The following is a 12,970-nucleotide window of genomic DNA, read 5'->3' on the forward strand; positions in this document are numbered from 1 at the left end:
CAGCACCCCCACTTCAAAACTGCCCCGTGCAAGCTTTAAGAGTAGTGCCGGAGACAGGAGGAAGGAAGGTAGGTTACCTATAAGCGCCTCTCCTCTCCTCCTCTCCTCTCCTCTCCTCTCGCTACTTCCAAGCTCTGCAAGAGTGTGAGGACGCACTCCTGGCTACACTGGCAAGGGTCAGATTGGTCTCAAGGGGGTGATCTGATGGCCAGGGTGGAGGACATCTTGCCACCAAATCAGCTGCTGCCTGAAATGCCTGCCTCACTTCTCTGCATGAAAGGACCGCCTCTTGCCATGACCCCTACACACTGAAGACCACGCCTCCCAGGTTGCTGGGCCTTGTGCCGTACACAGGCTTGTGTCCTTACTATCATCAGTGAAATACTGTAAGGTATGGAATTGGGCCTGCTAGGCTGTCCAGTTGCTGGTCCTGAGCCCAGAGGTTGAACCCACAGCAGTCACCTCTTGGTTGGACAACCAAGGGTGTAAATCATGTCCACAAGCCCTAAGACCGAGAGCACAGCTTGTGCCTGTGCGTGTGTGTGCATGAACACAAAGTGTAGACTTTTTGCAGGGTTTAGCAATTATTATTATCATTACAATAATAATTGTAATAATTTACAATTTAGCCATTTATTTTAGCAATTGTGCCTCACCAAACACCTCCTCTCCTTCCCCCCATTTAAAACTCCAGGACTGGCTGTATCCGACCCAGCAGCCCCCAGGGGGAACGGCGGCAGCTGTTTTTCAGAGCCCTCTGGCACCAGCCAGCGATCTCGTGTTTAACCAAAAACATTTGCAGTGGCTCCGTTTTCATTCTGAAATCGGATCCCGTCAGCTCTGGCCTGACCCCAGAGCACAGGCCAGAGGAGCGGCGGCGGGAGGCACATCTGGGGGCCATCATTCGCTACCCGCTTCCAATATCATGCGATGGCCGTTCACTTTTTAGCGGAGCCCGGAGCTCCCATCCAGTCCCTCCCTTCCTGTCTCACCTGCCACTTGCATCTTATACCCTTCTTCAGTCCCCTCAAAGAATCCAGTTGCAAGCCTTCATGAAATGAACCTATTCCCCTGCCCCCTTCCAATATTTTCCCTCCCACAGGTGGTGAGCATTTAGATAGCACTTTTAATTTTAACCAAGAGCTGCTTGAATGTGTATTTATTGTATGTGCATTTGTTTGTTTTGTTTGTTTCTACATTTATATCTTGCTCTTCCTCCAAGGAGCCCAGAGCAGTGTACGTGGTTATGTTTATCCTCACAACAACCCTATAAGGTAGGTTAGGTTGAGAGACTAGTGACTGGCCCGGAGTCAGTTTCATGATTTGAACTCGGGGGATTTGAACTCAGACCTCCCTGGCCCTTGTCCAACACTCTCACCACTACACCATGCTGGCTTCCATGAGATAGGCGACTGTTCCAAGTTTAGAGATGTGGAAACTGACACCTTAGAAAGCTGCGAAGGTGAGAACAAATGAGGTCCTCTCCTTTGCCCCTACAGGGTCCGCTAGAGTTTGTGAGTCTATGCAGCTGATATGCAGCTTCCCTCTCTATCCCTGCCAACATTTCTGCCGCCACCACCCAATTCACATGGCATTAGAGAAGAGGAGGAGATGGCAGGTGTTGGCATGGTCAACATCCTTTTTTAAAGCCTTCCGCTCACTTTTAATGGAATAGCACTCTGAAGAAAAGCAGGTTGAAGGCTGATTGAGAAATGTATTGAAATGTATATTCGTGGCATGCTAAATCATCCAGAAATTACCAACTTGTCTGGCAAGGGAACGGGATGGATAATCCATGAGGGCAGTGGATTTCAAATCTCCGGCTCTCAAGCTGTCCACATAGAAGGTCTATCCAGATGTGAGTTGATTCAAGCCTGACTGCTGATTCTTAGAGGGGATGTTGCAAGCAGTCCAGATGATCTTTTGCCCATTCCTTGAGCAAGCTGCCGGTCTGTCAAGATATGAAATACCATAGATTTGTCTGCCAAAGAGGCCCTGGATATATGCTTCAAAATCCCTGTGCACTGTGGCACTCTGAACATGTTCTAGGGCTGCGTTTCCCAACGGTGTGCCATTTCCCCATAAAGTTGCGAATGTGCCGCAGGTCACTCAATGGTATGCTACACTGGTTGGCTCTCAGTCAGCTGCAAAAGATTCACAGCTGCAGAAGCAAAAAAGGAGGGGGTTCCCTGGAGGGGGCCCTGTATGCCCCATTTCCCCCCTAATCTAAATGTCCCTCAGGAGGGTGGGGAAGTATGGAAAACACTGTTCTGAGGTATCCTCAATTTGTGCAGTGCAGTAGTGGGATCGAACAGGTTTGACCCGTATTCCGCCAAACCACCAAACTGCCTTGGGATTGTTTTAATGAAAGGTGGTATATAAATTTAACAATACAAATAAATAAATAAATCTTCCCTATGAATACAGCATGTGCTGTATCATACTGGACCAGCCCAGTCCAATGAGGAGCATAGACAGCTGTCAGGCAGTTACAAGGTTGTCAGGCTTCTTGGGACACTCCGCAATGATCAGGTCTTCGAGAATATACCCAGAATCCTCTCCGGGGATGTCTTGGGGTTCCTCAGCAGACGGGTCAATGCCAAAAGGGCTGCCAAGAGAGGGAGGCCGTCAGGATGTTTGAAAACCACGAGTGGCTTCTCGATTCGATACCAAACAATGTCTAGCAACTTGGCTAGCATATCCCAAGCTTTGAAATCCTCACAATTACAGTGTTTAGGAGGTAATTTGTATGACTTGCTGAAGAAGGAAGAAAAACATAGAGATTTGGGTTTCTAAATGTGTGTTCTAAGAGGTAAGGAAATGCGCATGTGGAAAGGAAAAGCGCCCAAAATTCTTCAGCGGCAGCACGTCAGTTGCCAGATGGGCATCGGGCAGCTTGCTTCTGTTTCTTCGTGGATGGCTCTACGAGAACCGGAGCTGTGCTGAATTCCATTCTTGGCCACAGGGTTAAGAGAAGTATCGCCACCCTTCCACAACCCCAGATTTCTGAGCGGCTGCAGAGAGGTGTGCTAACAGTGGCCACAGTCCTTGCGGGGGGCAGGATTGTGTTGAGTATCAGGGGTCAGCAATATGGTGGCTGACCCCCACAAGCTAGTAACTTTTGTGGACTATTTGCAAGACTACAGGATAACATGTGAAGTGGGGGCAAAGTACTGTCTCCCTGTTTTGTTATATTACAGGTGCACTGCAGTTAGCTCTGAAGAAGCCAGCGACCTTGCAACTCCTTGAATTCATCCCGTTTTCCATGTTCCCTCAGGAAATCCTGCTGTTTGCCAATAGTATAATTATTACACTGATGTTGTACTCTTCTTCCAAAGAACTCAGGGTGGTGTACTATCAATCCTTGCAACAGCCCTGTGAGATAGGCTAGGCGGAGACATAAACGACTGGTCTAAAGTCATCCAATGGGTTTCATGGCTGAGTGGGGATTTGAACCCTCAAACTACGACACCACACACTGGCTCTCATATTAGGCATTAGTCCTATACTGCACCCTGTGTGTTCTGGCAGGACTTCCCAGGCTGAAAGGGGTTAACTGGCTGTCTGCTCTGTGCACCTACCTTCATATTCTCATGCATGGCCCAGTTCAGGAAATCCTCCAGCCCTGGGCCCAAGGGGGGAATTAGGAAAGCCTGCAATGCATTTCCTGCCATCAGTTTTGCTTAGAAGGAATTGATTTACTGGGGGAAAGTGAAAGATTATCCCCACCACCACCACCAGCTCAGTAGATAAGCATCTTGATAGAAAATCTGCTTTTTAAACAACAAGAAAAAAGTCTTGGATTTCTCTGGGAGAGAAGCGGGTGAAGGGGGAGGCAAAGCTAGCGGCCAGGACTCTTGGGTTCCACAGGAAGAGTGTGGGATCTAACGCAGTTTCAGTGGGAGAAATTGCTGGCTGACTCCCCTGGGTTCTCTGGAAGGCAGACTGGGACCAGGGTGAGGGGTCAGCAACATCATGGCCCCAGCCATTGGATAGGCATCGCTTTGGGGTGGGGGCAGCATGCATCTGAATACCAGTTGCAGGGGAGAGATGATGGCTATTTGCATTCACCTTGTGTGTGTGTGTGTGTGTTGTGTGTGTGTGGGCCTCTCTAATTGGCCACTGTGGGAAACAGGATGTTGGACTAGATAGGCCTTCCTCTGATCCAGCAGAGGTCATCTTCTGTTTGTATGTTCAGAGGAGGAGTGAGGAGGGAGCGACCGAGTAGTTTTTCTCTTAGCTCTATGAACCAACTTGTCATCTTTAATTTGCATGTTTGCTTCGATCTGTTCTTATGTACACAGTGCCACGTCTGTGGTGCTTTAGAATGTAATGTAAGCAACCCCCCCCAAAAAAAACCAGGCCCCTGTGTGTCCAAGAGCTTATGGGATATATTAAGACAGTGGGGAAGCAAGGAACTCAGGGAATAGCTGGAAGGTTTATGCAACTATTGATTAATTGACTCTGATTGCCTTAACAAGCCAATCATGGTTTAATGTGCTGAACTCATTGTTAATATTGCAGCTGCTGCCTCGCGTGAATCCAACTTTGGATCTCAAAATGATTAAAAAATGGTCCATAATCAGATCTTCTGCAAATAGCCTGCAGAGTAATTGATTAACGAATTTATTGGCCAGCCTAAGGCAATCCTCAGCTACTGGAAGAATTTGACAATTTCCTTTGTGGAACACACATTCAGATTAACTCAATACACTTTTAAAAGGAAAGTTCTGTACCATCCAACAGTATTTTTAGTAAGCTGCCTCACTGGTGGTCCTTCAGAATTAGGGAGGTTTTCTTTAAAATGCAGCTAAGATGTTTCAAAGAGGCCACAATGTTTGCCTGTAACAGCAGACACAAAAATGAGTCTTGTGGCATTTTTAAAGACTAACAGATTTACATTCATGGACTAGATTTGAGCCTGCTTCATCAGATGCTTCCAGAGGGTTATGCCATGATAAATCTGTTTGTCTTTTAAGATCTTGCTGCTCTTCCGCCTCCAGACCTGGCAGCATCTGAGCTGGCATGCTAGGTGGAGTGAATAGCAGACCTCCATAAATTGATCTTTTGGGGTGCTGCCAGGTACTCAAGGTCTGGTTTAGAGCTGGAGAAGGTGCTGAAAAGAAAAAAGGTGGCTAATGTGTGGGTGGGGTCATGACTGAGATTCAAAAAATTATGTATAGGGTGGAGAAAGTAGATACAGATTCCCTCTTCTTCTTGGGGGCACTTAGTGAAATTGATGGGAAGTAGATTCATGACAGATAAAGGAAGTATTTTTTTCACAAAATGCAACATTTGTGTGTGGAATTTGTTGTCACAATATCTTGATGGCCATTTGCTTAGATGTCTTTCGTAGAGGATTTGACACAGTACGTCCACAGTCTGTCAAAGGCTATTGGCCAGGATAGCTCAGTGGTGGAGCATTGGCTTTGCATGCAGAAGGTCCTCACTTCAGTCAATCACTGGCAGCATCTCCAGGCTGGGAGAGAGACTCCTGCCGGAAATTTTAGAGAGCGATTGCCACTCTATACAATACTGAACTAGATGGACCAGTGGATCTCATTTCAAGCTATATTCCTACGATGACTGTATGGAGTGATCAGGAGTAAAATATCATCACTAAATCACCAGGCAGGCCCGGAGACCGGGAGCAACAGCAGAAGCAGATTATTGCTTTCAGGTCTTGCCTGTGGACTTCTGTCGAGTAGGGATACTTGATGGACCTCTGACCTGCTCCTCCACGAAGTTCATCACCTGTTTTTCCCATTCCACTACTTTCCCTTCTACCCTTCCCCCTTCCTCATCTCCTTTCCCTGCCTTCCCCCCCCCCCGGGCCCACCCCCACACTGTTAATTCATTCAGAGTTGCTTCGCACATTACAGAATCCCCACCGAAGACTTTATCACACATGTGTAGGTCCTAACATACGACGGTCCTAGAGCGTTCACACGCCGGGAAGGTGCGATTGGTGGTTGTGGCTTCCCAGCGCGCGCGCACATCACACATGTATGCAAAATGCGTTATGTGACCATCTACGCATGCTCAGCAATTTAAACCCAACTCGGAACTTTGTAACGTGTGAAAACGCCCCCCTCCCCAGTTCTGCCTAAGTTCCGCAAATCCGCATTGTTGTTTCTCTCTCGTCTCAGGTCTTTCCCCGCTTCCAATCTCTGCTCAGCACATTTCTTTCCTTGTTCTCTGTCGTGTTGCCACTGTGGCTTCCATGTTTCTCTTCTCCGCTATTCTCTCTGCCTCATTCTATCTATTCCTCCCACTAAACCCCTTTTCTCCCCCTCCCCGTGCCTGTCTTTCCATCTGGAACTGATTATTCTCTCTGGGAAAGGAACTTTCAGCAACTTTCAGGAAATTCCATGCTGGGGTTGGGTTAGCCATGTGCGCGGCAGGCGGGGGGGGGGGGGGCGGTTGAAGAAAAAGTCACTTTTTATGCATTAAATGTATTTCTCTGTCTCCACCTCTGATCCGACTTCTACACTCTCTTCTTTCCAGCCCCAATTGTCCTTACACGCGCGTGTGTTTAAGGTATTCCTCTCCCCGCAACCTCCCTTTAACCCTTTTCTATAAAATTCTGTTCCAAGATTGTCCTGGTATCTCTTTAAGAAAGCGGCGGGTGGGGGGGCGGGGGAGGAAGAGAGAGTATTAAAAATAGGCGCGGCCTGAACCTCGCACCTCCCTTTTAACCATTGCTCTGCCAGAACTGTGAGCGGACGGGAGCTGCTGAGTGTTGGAGCTGCGGCACTGCTGTGACACTTGCGATGGAGAGAGGTGAGATTAGCGCACACCGAGGGAAGAAACTCGCGGCGGGCTAGGACTCTCTTGGGTTCTTTTTGAGGAGGGAGTTGCAGCAGGCTTAGGTACTGAGACGTCAGGACCCTTGTCTGGGAAAGCAGTGGTGGGGTGGAAGACGGGGAGAGGTAGTGTAGCCTAGTGGGTTAGAAACGACGGGGGGGGGGGAAGGGGCAGTGCAGCCTAGTGGGAGAGACTAGGAACAGGACTCCTGGGTCCTTTGGAAAAACAGTATGGGCTGCTAGCTTAGAACCAGGATGTGAGACCCTAGACTTCTTTTGGCAGGATAGATGAGCAGTCTGGCATTCCAAGTTCCTTTTGAATTGGGCAGTGGGGAAGGCTGAGAGCCAGGACACCCGGGTTCTTCTGCAAAGGGGCTAGAGAGTAACAGAATGGAGCCCCTGATTGTCTCTAAACAGAAGGGTGGCATCTTCTGAGGAATTAAAAGCAGGAAGACTGACAGCCACCTAGGACACCTGGGTCCTCTTCCCACTTTGCTCTTTAAAGGAGGAGCGAGGATGAGAAGTAAGTGTGCGTCTGTACTCTGCGGGAAGGACTTTGAAAGGCAGATGACACAGAGTGAGAGGAGCAGAAATAAGATGTCAAATGGCAGAAGAATTTGTGCTGCAAGGAATTAAGCTGTTGAGAAGTGTGTAGAAACTCCTGTGCATGTTGCTGTATGCACTTGCAAGAGAATATGTGCGGGTGTATCCGGAAGGGTCTTCCTGAGTGTGCAAAGGATCCTTTATTTATTTCCAATATTTATACACTGCTCCTCCAGGACATTGCACCCATGGTTAGCCAAACTGGGTGTGATGTAATGTTGTTTCTAGAAAGAGAACTGGTGGTAGCCTGCAAAAATAGTGCTGAAACCTACCTAGTAATTGCTTGTGTGATTTTCATGATCCTGATGATAATTTCATGACAATGCTAAGTTAGCCAGTCATTGATGGCTGTTGATGTTTTTGTTCATGTCCTCAATATGGGACTGTTGGCAACCCAAAGCCTGCAGCTCACCAGAATGACAAGAGTTCTCTGGCAGGGAGGGAGAAGGGAAAGGAGGTGGCACTCACTAATTATTTCATTATTAGTCCAAATATCTGGTTTGGTCTGAGCTATTGGTTCTTCACATGAGTTGAAAATTGGGTACAAATTGCATTCTGTAAGGGACAGACAATTTTGGGCTGAAATAAGGTATGTCCCTGCTAATAAGGGACGGTTTGTAGCCCTGTATTGGACAGTGCAATTCATATGTAGGTTAGCATGTACTAGATTTTTGTGTGGGTGAGCAGTGGTGTGTGTTGATGGCACATAGGGAGGGTGTGGAGAAGGAGAACATGTTTCTGTATGGGGGAGTGTGTGTGGTGGTGTAATTGTACACACTTGTGAGCGAGTGTGTAAAAGCAGGCATTACGGGGCCGATGTGCTGCTAGCATAGAGCGATCTGAGTTTTGCTGTAACTTGTTGCATGAATATGCAAAATAATTGATTTGTGTTTGGCAAGGCGAAGCCATTTCCCTGGGCAAAACCTGCCCTGTTTGGGCACACCGGCCTGTGCTGTCCCAGCTGCGCCTTTGAGGATCACATGGCAGCGGGCATGTTCGAGGCTTGTTCCAGATCTCCAGGGCAGATGGAGGGGGAAGGGCACCGTGGATCCTCTGCTCGTTAGATAAATCGGGATTCTGTCACTGGTGCCGGCCAGCGGATTGAACTGTGTCATGTGACTGTATTCCTGCTCGCCTAGTTGATTGATTTCCCACCCCCTTTGGTGCTTCTGCTGCAGTTTGTTGAGCGATCAAAAAAGAAGGCGGCTTTCTGGTTTGCAGAGTCTGCTCTTCTGATTCATCACTTGCTCCCTACACCAGGGGTTCTCCAACTTGGGTCGCCAGATGTTGTTGGACTACAGCTCCCATCATTCCCTGCTGCAATAGCCTTTATAGGCCAACAGTATCTGGAGAACCGAGTTTTTAATAAGGGGCTTAGACAAACTCATGGAGGACTGGTCTGTCAGTGGCTAATAGTCTTGATGGCTATAGACGGTCTCCAGGTTCAGGGGTATGATGATGCCTATCCATACCAGATGCAGGGGAGCAACAGCAGGAGAGTGCCTTCGTCTCCTGCTTGTGGATTTCCCAGAGGCATCTGGTGGGCCACTGTGGGAAACAGAATGCTGGACAAGATGGGCATCCTTGGGCCTGACCCAGCAGGGAATAATCTTACATTCTCAACCCCTGGCCTACACACAATAAGGCCTTGTTCCTCTCATGCAGAAATTGGAGGTGGTCTTTCTTAATCCCCTTGACTTTATATAGAAAATCATAAGATGAACCCTTTTGGGATCAATCCAAAGTCCTGTCTAATCCAGCTGTCCAGGTGCCTCTCCATGCCATGAAAGCAACAGCTGTTCCCAGCATCTCGTGTTGAGTACACTGCTTTTGAACATGGAAGTTCTATTTGAGGCTTACAGCCATTGACTTGGATTATATTGATTGCTGTGTAGCATGTGCTATGCTTTTGCTGCATGGAAAGTAATACCCATCCTTGTCTTATGTACTTGCAATATTTGGATTCTGCCTCTAAATATGCAACTTAACTGAGTACCTGGAGCAAATAAGATGGTTCCGTGGCCCCAAGGAGCCTGCAGTCTTAAGCTGAGCTGCCCACTGCTTCAGACATCCCCATGCTTTGGTGCAATCCCACTAGCTTCTGTTCTTATCCCAGAATTTGCTATCTGAACAATTCCTATTGGGGCCTCTTCACTTGTTGGCTTCTAGTGAACAACCATCAGTTAGGAGCAGGTTGCCAGCGAGATGGGTCACTTTGTCTGACCCAGAAGGACAGCTGCTCTTGTATTACTAATTTCATAACTGGAAACCACTTCAGTTTACACGTGCAACATTTCCTGAGAGAGATCCTGCGCATACATAAATTTCAGGGGTGAAAGCTTCCATTGGCATTAATTTCCCTGCATATTATATACCCTTCCTGTTGTACAGTCACATGTGATGATCTAGGCCGTCTGCACAACTTTGGCCCTCAAGCTGTTTTTGGATTACAACTCCCATCATCCCCAGCCATAGTAGCCAACAGTTAGGTATGATGGGGGCTGTAGTCCAGCATCTGCAGGGGGGCCAAAATTCTGCAGCCCTGATCTAGGAACTGGCCATGGAGATGGGGCCGTAACTCAACAGAAGACCTCCTGTTTTGCATGCAGAAGGTCTCGGGTTCAATCCCTGGCATAGCCAAGCGAAAGATCCTTGTCTGAAACCCTGGAGAGCTTATGCTGTATTTACCAGAATCAAAGACGACTCTGAATTTAAGATGACCACCTCAAAAAGTAGAGGTTTAAAACAGGCTATCCCTGTATTTACTTGAAAGGAACAGAACCCTGAATTTAAGAGAGCCTCCTGGTTTCTAATATCAAAAAAACATGGACCGAACCTAGTCTTGGATTCAGGGAAATACAGTATGTAGCTATGGGGCCATGGCTGAGTAGTAGAGCATTTGCTTTGCATGCAGAAGGTCCCAGGTTCAATCCCTAGCATCTCCAAGTAGGGCTGGGAAAGATCCTTGTCTGAAACCCTGGAGAGCGGCTGCAATTATTGCAGTTAATACTGAGCTAGATTGACCAATATCGTGACTCAGTAGAAACTCATCTCGAGTTAAATCTCTCCCTCCCTCTCTCTCCTCCCTCCCAGTCTGCCCGTCTCCTACACAAATGCAACTTCCAGGCAGTGGCACTCTTTGGACCGGACTTCTGGGCGGAGGTCCAGTCCCCCACAGGCCTGGGCCACCCCCCCCCCGCCAATTCTGAGAATGCAAAATGCAATATCTCTCCAAGTCAGTGGGAAGTATCTTATTCAGATTCTCTTCTAAAAATAGAAATAAAGCGTTTCCAGCTTCCCCTCAGCATGTTCTGGTGCATTGCAGTTAATCTGGAGGTGGCATGGCCTGGAAAGGCTTTTAGGTCCAGGCTCCAAATTTTCTTAGGTCCACCTTTGTTTTCAGGAGGGACTTTGGTAAAGTTGTAGTGTGGTGTTCCCTAGAGTCCATAAATGACTCTGGCCCCATTTCTCTCCCAATCCAGACCAGCTATACCCAACCCCCCTGCTTACACTGGAAGCAAAGCCCCAAAATGCAGCTTATTGGTCCGGGGCTCTGGCTGCAATTCTTCCATTTTGTGAGCAATCAATGAGTCACATTGGAGCGCATTGTATTGCTGACGCATCAGTGTGTGTGGGATAGAGAGTAAACATTCCGGATAGCAGCAAATTGAACAGCTAAGACCCTGATAGCAGAAACATCCATGGGCGGAAAATGCCATTGACTTTATGAAACTAGAACAGGAGGGTTTAGAAGCCGGTACTCCTGGGTTCTCTGGCGCATACTCAAGATCATTTAACAGAAATTTGTCACTCTTTTTACTGTTTCGAAAATGTTCCTTTCTTACGGTGTGTTTCAGAATATAACATACTGTTCATACAAACTTCCAGTGAGCTGCAGGGAAAACGCTTCAGTAATCTTACTGTTGATTTCTACTCCCTTCCAAATATTTAGTATAAACATTTTATTTTTTTTATACAGGCTCTTCTCCCCACCACTCCTCATTTTTATCTTGTATTTGCATTACTGATTAGTTCCAGCCTCCACACTTATAATTGTTCCAATGTATTGCCACACTAATAGTTGCAGTTAGGAAACTTCTAACCTTTCATGTAGTCTCCTTGAAACAATTCCCTCTAATTCATTGGATAAGATTTGTTTTTTCTCCTATATTTGTGTTAGCCAAGATGTCAAAACTGGAATCTTTGGACAATTCTGCCACACAGACTACCCTCTCCAGCTAATGCATGCTTACTTTAGAGGATTGGATTAATGGTGCTTGGTGCTTGTTGACTTAAAAATCCTGGAGGGGAGAAGTCTATATGAATGCTTTTAGCATTCATGACAGCTAAAATTAGAACCTCCATGTACATAAGCAGTATACATCTGCCAGGGACATAACTATAATAGGGCAAGGGGAGACAGTTGTCTGGGGGCCCACTGCCTTGGGGGCGCCCCAGAGTCAAGTCACATGACTGACTCCCCCAACCGCACACCTGCCCAGGCTTCCTTCAGTTGTATTCATCCTCCAAAACTGATGTGTTAAGACCTGGAGCTACCAGAACAGCATGTCTTTCTCTAGTACCATTAAATGACCTGCATCATCCACAATTTTGCTTTTTGTTACCACTATTCAGCCTCATTTAAGATTTCTTTATTTCATGAGCTGAGCTTCAGTGAGTGGGGGCCCATTTTAAAATCTTGTCTCTGGGCCCACTCCAACCTTGCTACACCCATGACATCTGCCTCCTGGGTACTAGAGAAGTCCAAAAGGGAATGATAGTTATTACTGTGTCCTATTTGTGAAAATCCAGAGAGCATCTGAAACAGAAAGCCGGACTTGGACTGTGATAAAGTGTTTGTATTTGTCCAGGTGTGCAGATGTGATTGTTGTCTTTTCATAAGAATGAAAGGTTTTATCTGCTTATATATGATAGGTTCTTTAGTTTTTCTTGTTCTCAGTTTTTAGCTTTTAATTTTTTAATTTGAAATTCTTTTTAAAATTGTAATTTTAAATGTGGATTTAGCCTGGATTTTTAACTTTATTAATAGGAACATAGGAAGCTGCCATATACTGAGTCTGACCATTGGTCCATCTAGCTCAGTATTGTCTACACACTGGCAGCAGCTTCTCCAAGGTTGCAGGCAGGAATCTCTCTCAGCCCTATCTTGGGGAAGCCAGGGAGGGAACTTGGAACCTTCTGCTCTTCCCAGGGTGGCTCCATTCCCTGAGGGGAATATCTTGCAGTGCTCACACTTCTAGTCTCCCATCCATATGCAACCAGGGTGGACCCTGCTTAGCTAAGGGGACAAGTCATGCTTGCTACCACAAGACCAGCTTTTCTTGGGCCAGCCCTAGGGAATGGCTTCTACATTTCAAAGATTTAAAATGTCTATCAATTTTGAAGCCATGGGGGGCGAGGGGAAGACGGGCCTTGACAACATTTATCTGGGCCTTGACAAACTTTCTTTGGATTTAGGAGCCAGACAATGGATACTGGGTGACAGACATTGTGGAGGGGAGAGTAAAAGGTGGGGGGGGGAGTAAATGGGTTTCTCCTTA

The 12,970-nt window shown here is 47.0% G+C and overlaps 1 protein-coding gene across 4 annotated transcripts in view; it reads left to right on the top strand.

Annotated features, from left to right (window-relative positions):
• Window positions 1-6,699: 6,699 nt before the first annotated feature.
• Window positions 6,700-12,970, top strand: part of LOC128329640 (leukocyte receptor cluster member 9-like) — a 36,963-nt gene continuing 30,692 nt past the window's right edge. For 2 of the 4 annotated variants that reach the window (XM_053261184.1, XM_053261185.1), the window contains exon 1: window positions 6,700-6,783. The gene's annotated coding sequence lies outside the window, so the exon portion shown is untranslated. Of the gene's footprint in view, window positions 6,784-6,998; window positions 7,330-12,970 lie in introns of those variants that run through there. The other 2 variants (XM_053261178.1, XM_053261183.1) reach the window with 2 other exon arrangements.

This window comes from Hemicordylus capensis, chromosome 6 (genome assembly GCF_027244095.1).
Source record: "Hemicordylus capensis ecotype Gifberg chromosome 6, rHemCap1.1.pri, whole genome shotgun sequence".
Classification (NCBI taxonomy): Eukaryota; Metazoa; Chordata; class Lepidosauria; order Squamata; family Cordylidae; genus Hemicordylus; species Hemicordylus capensis.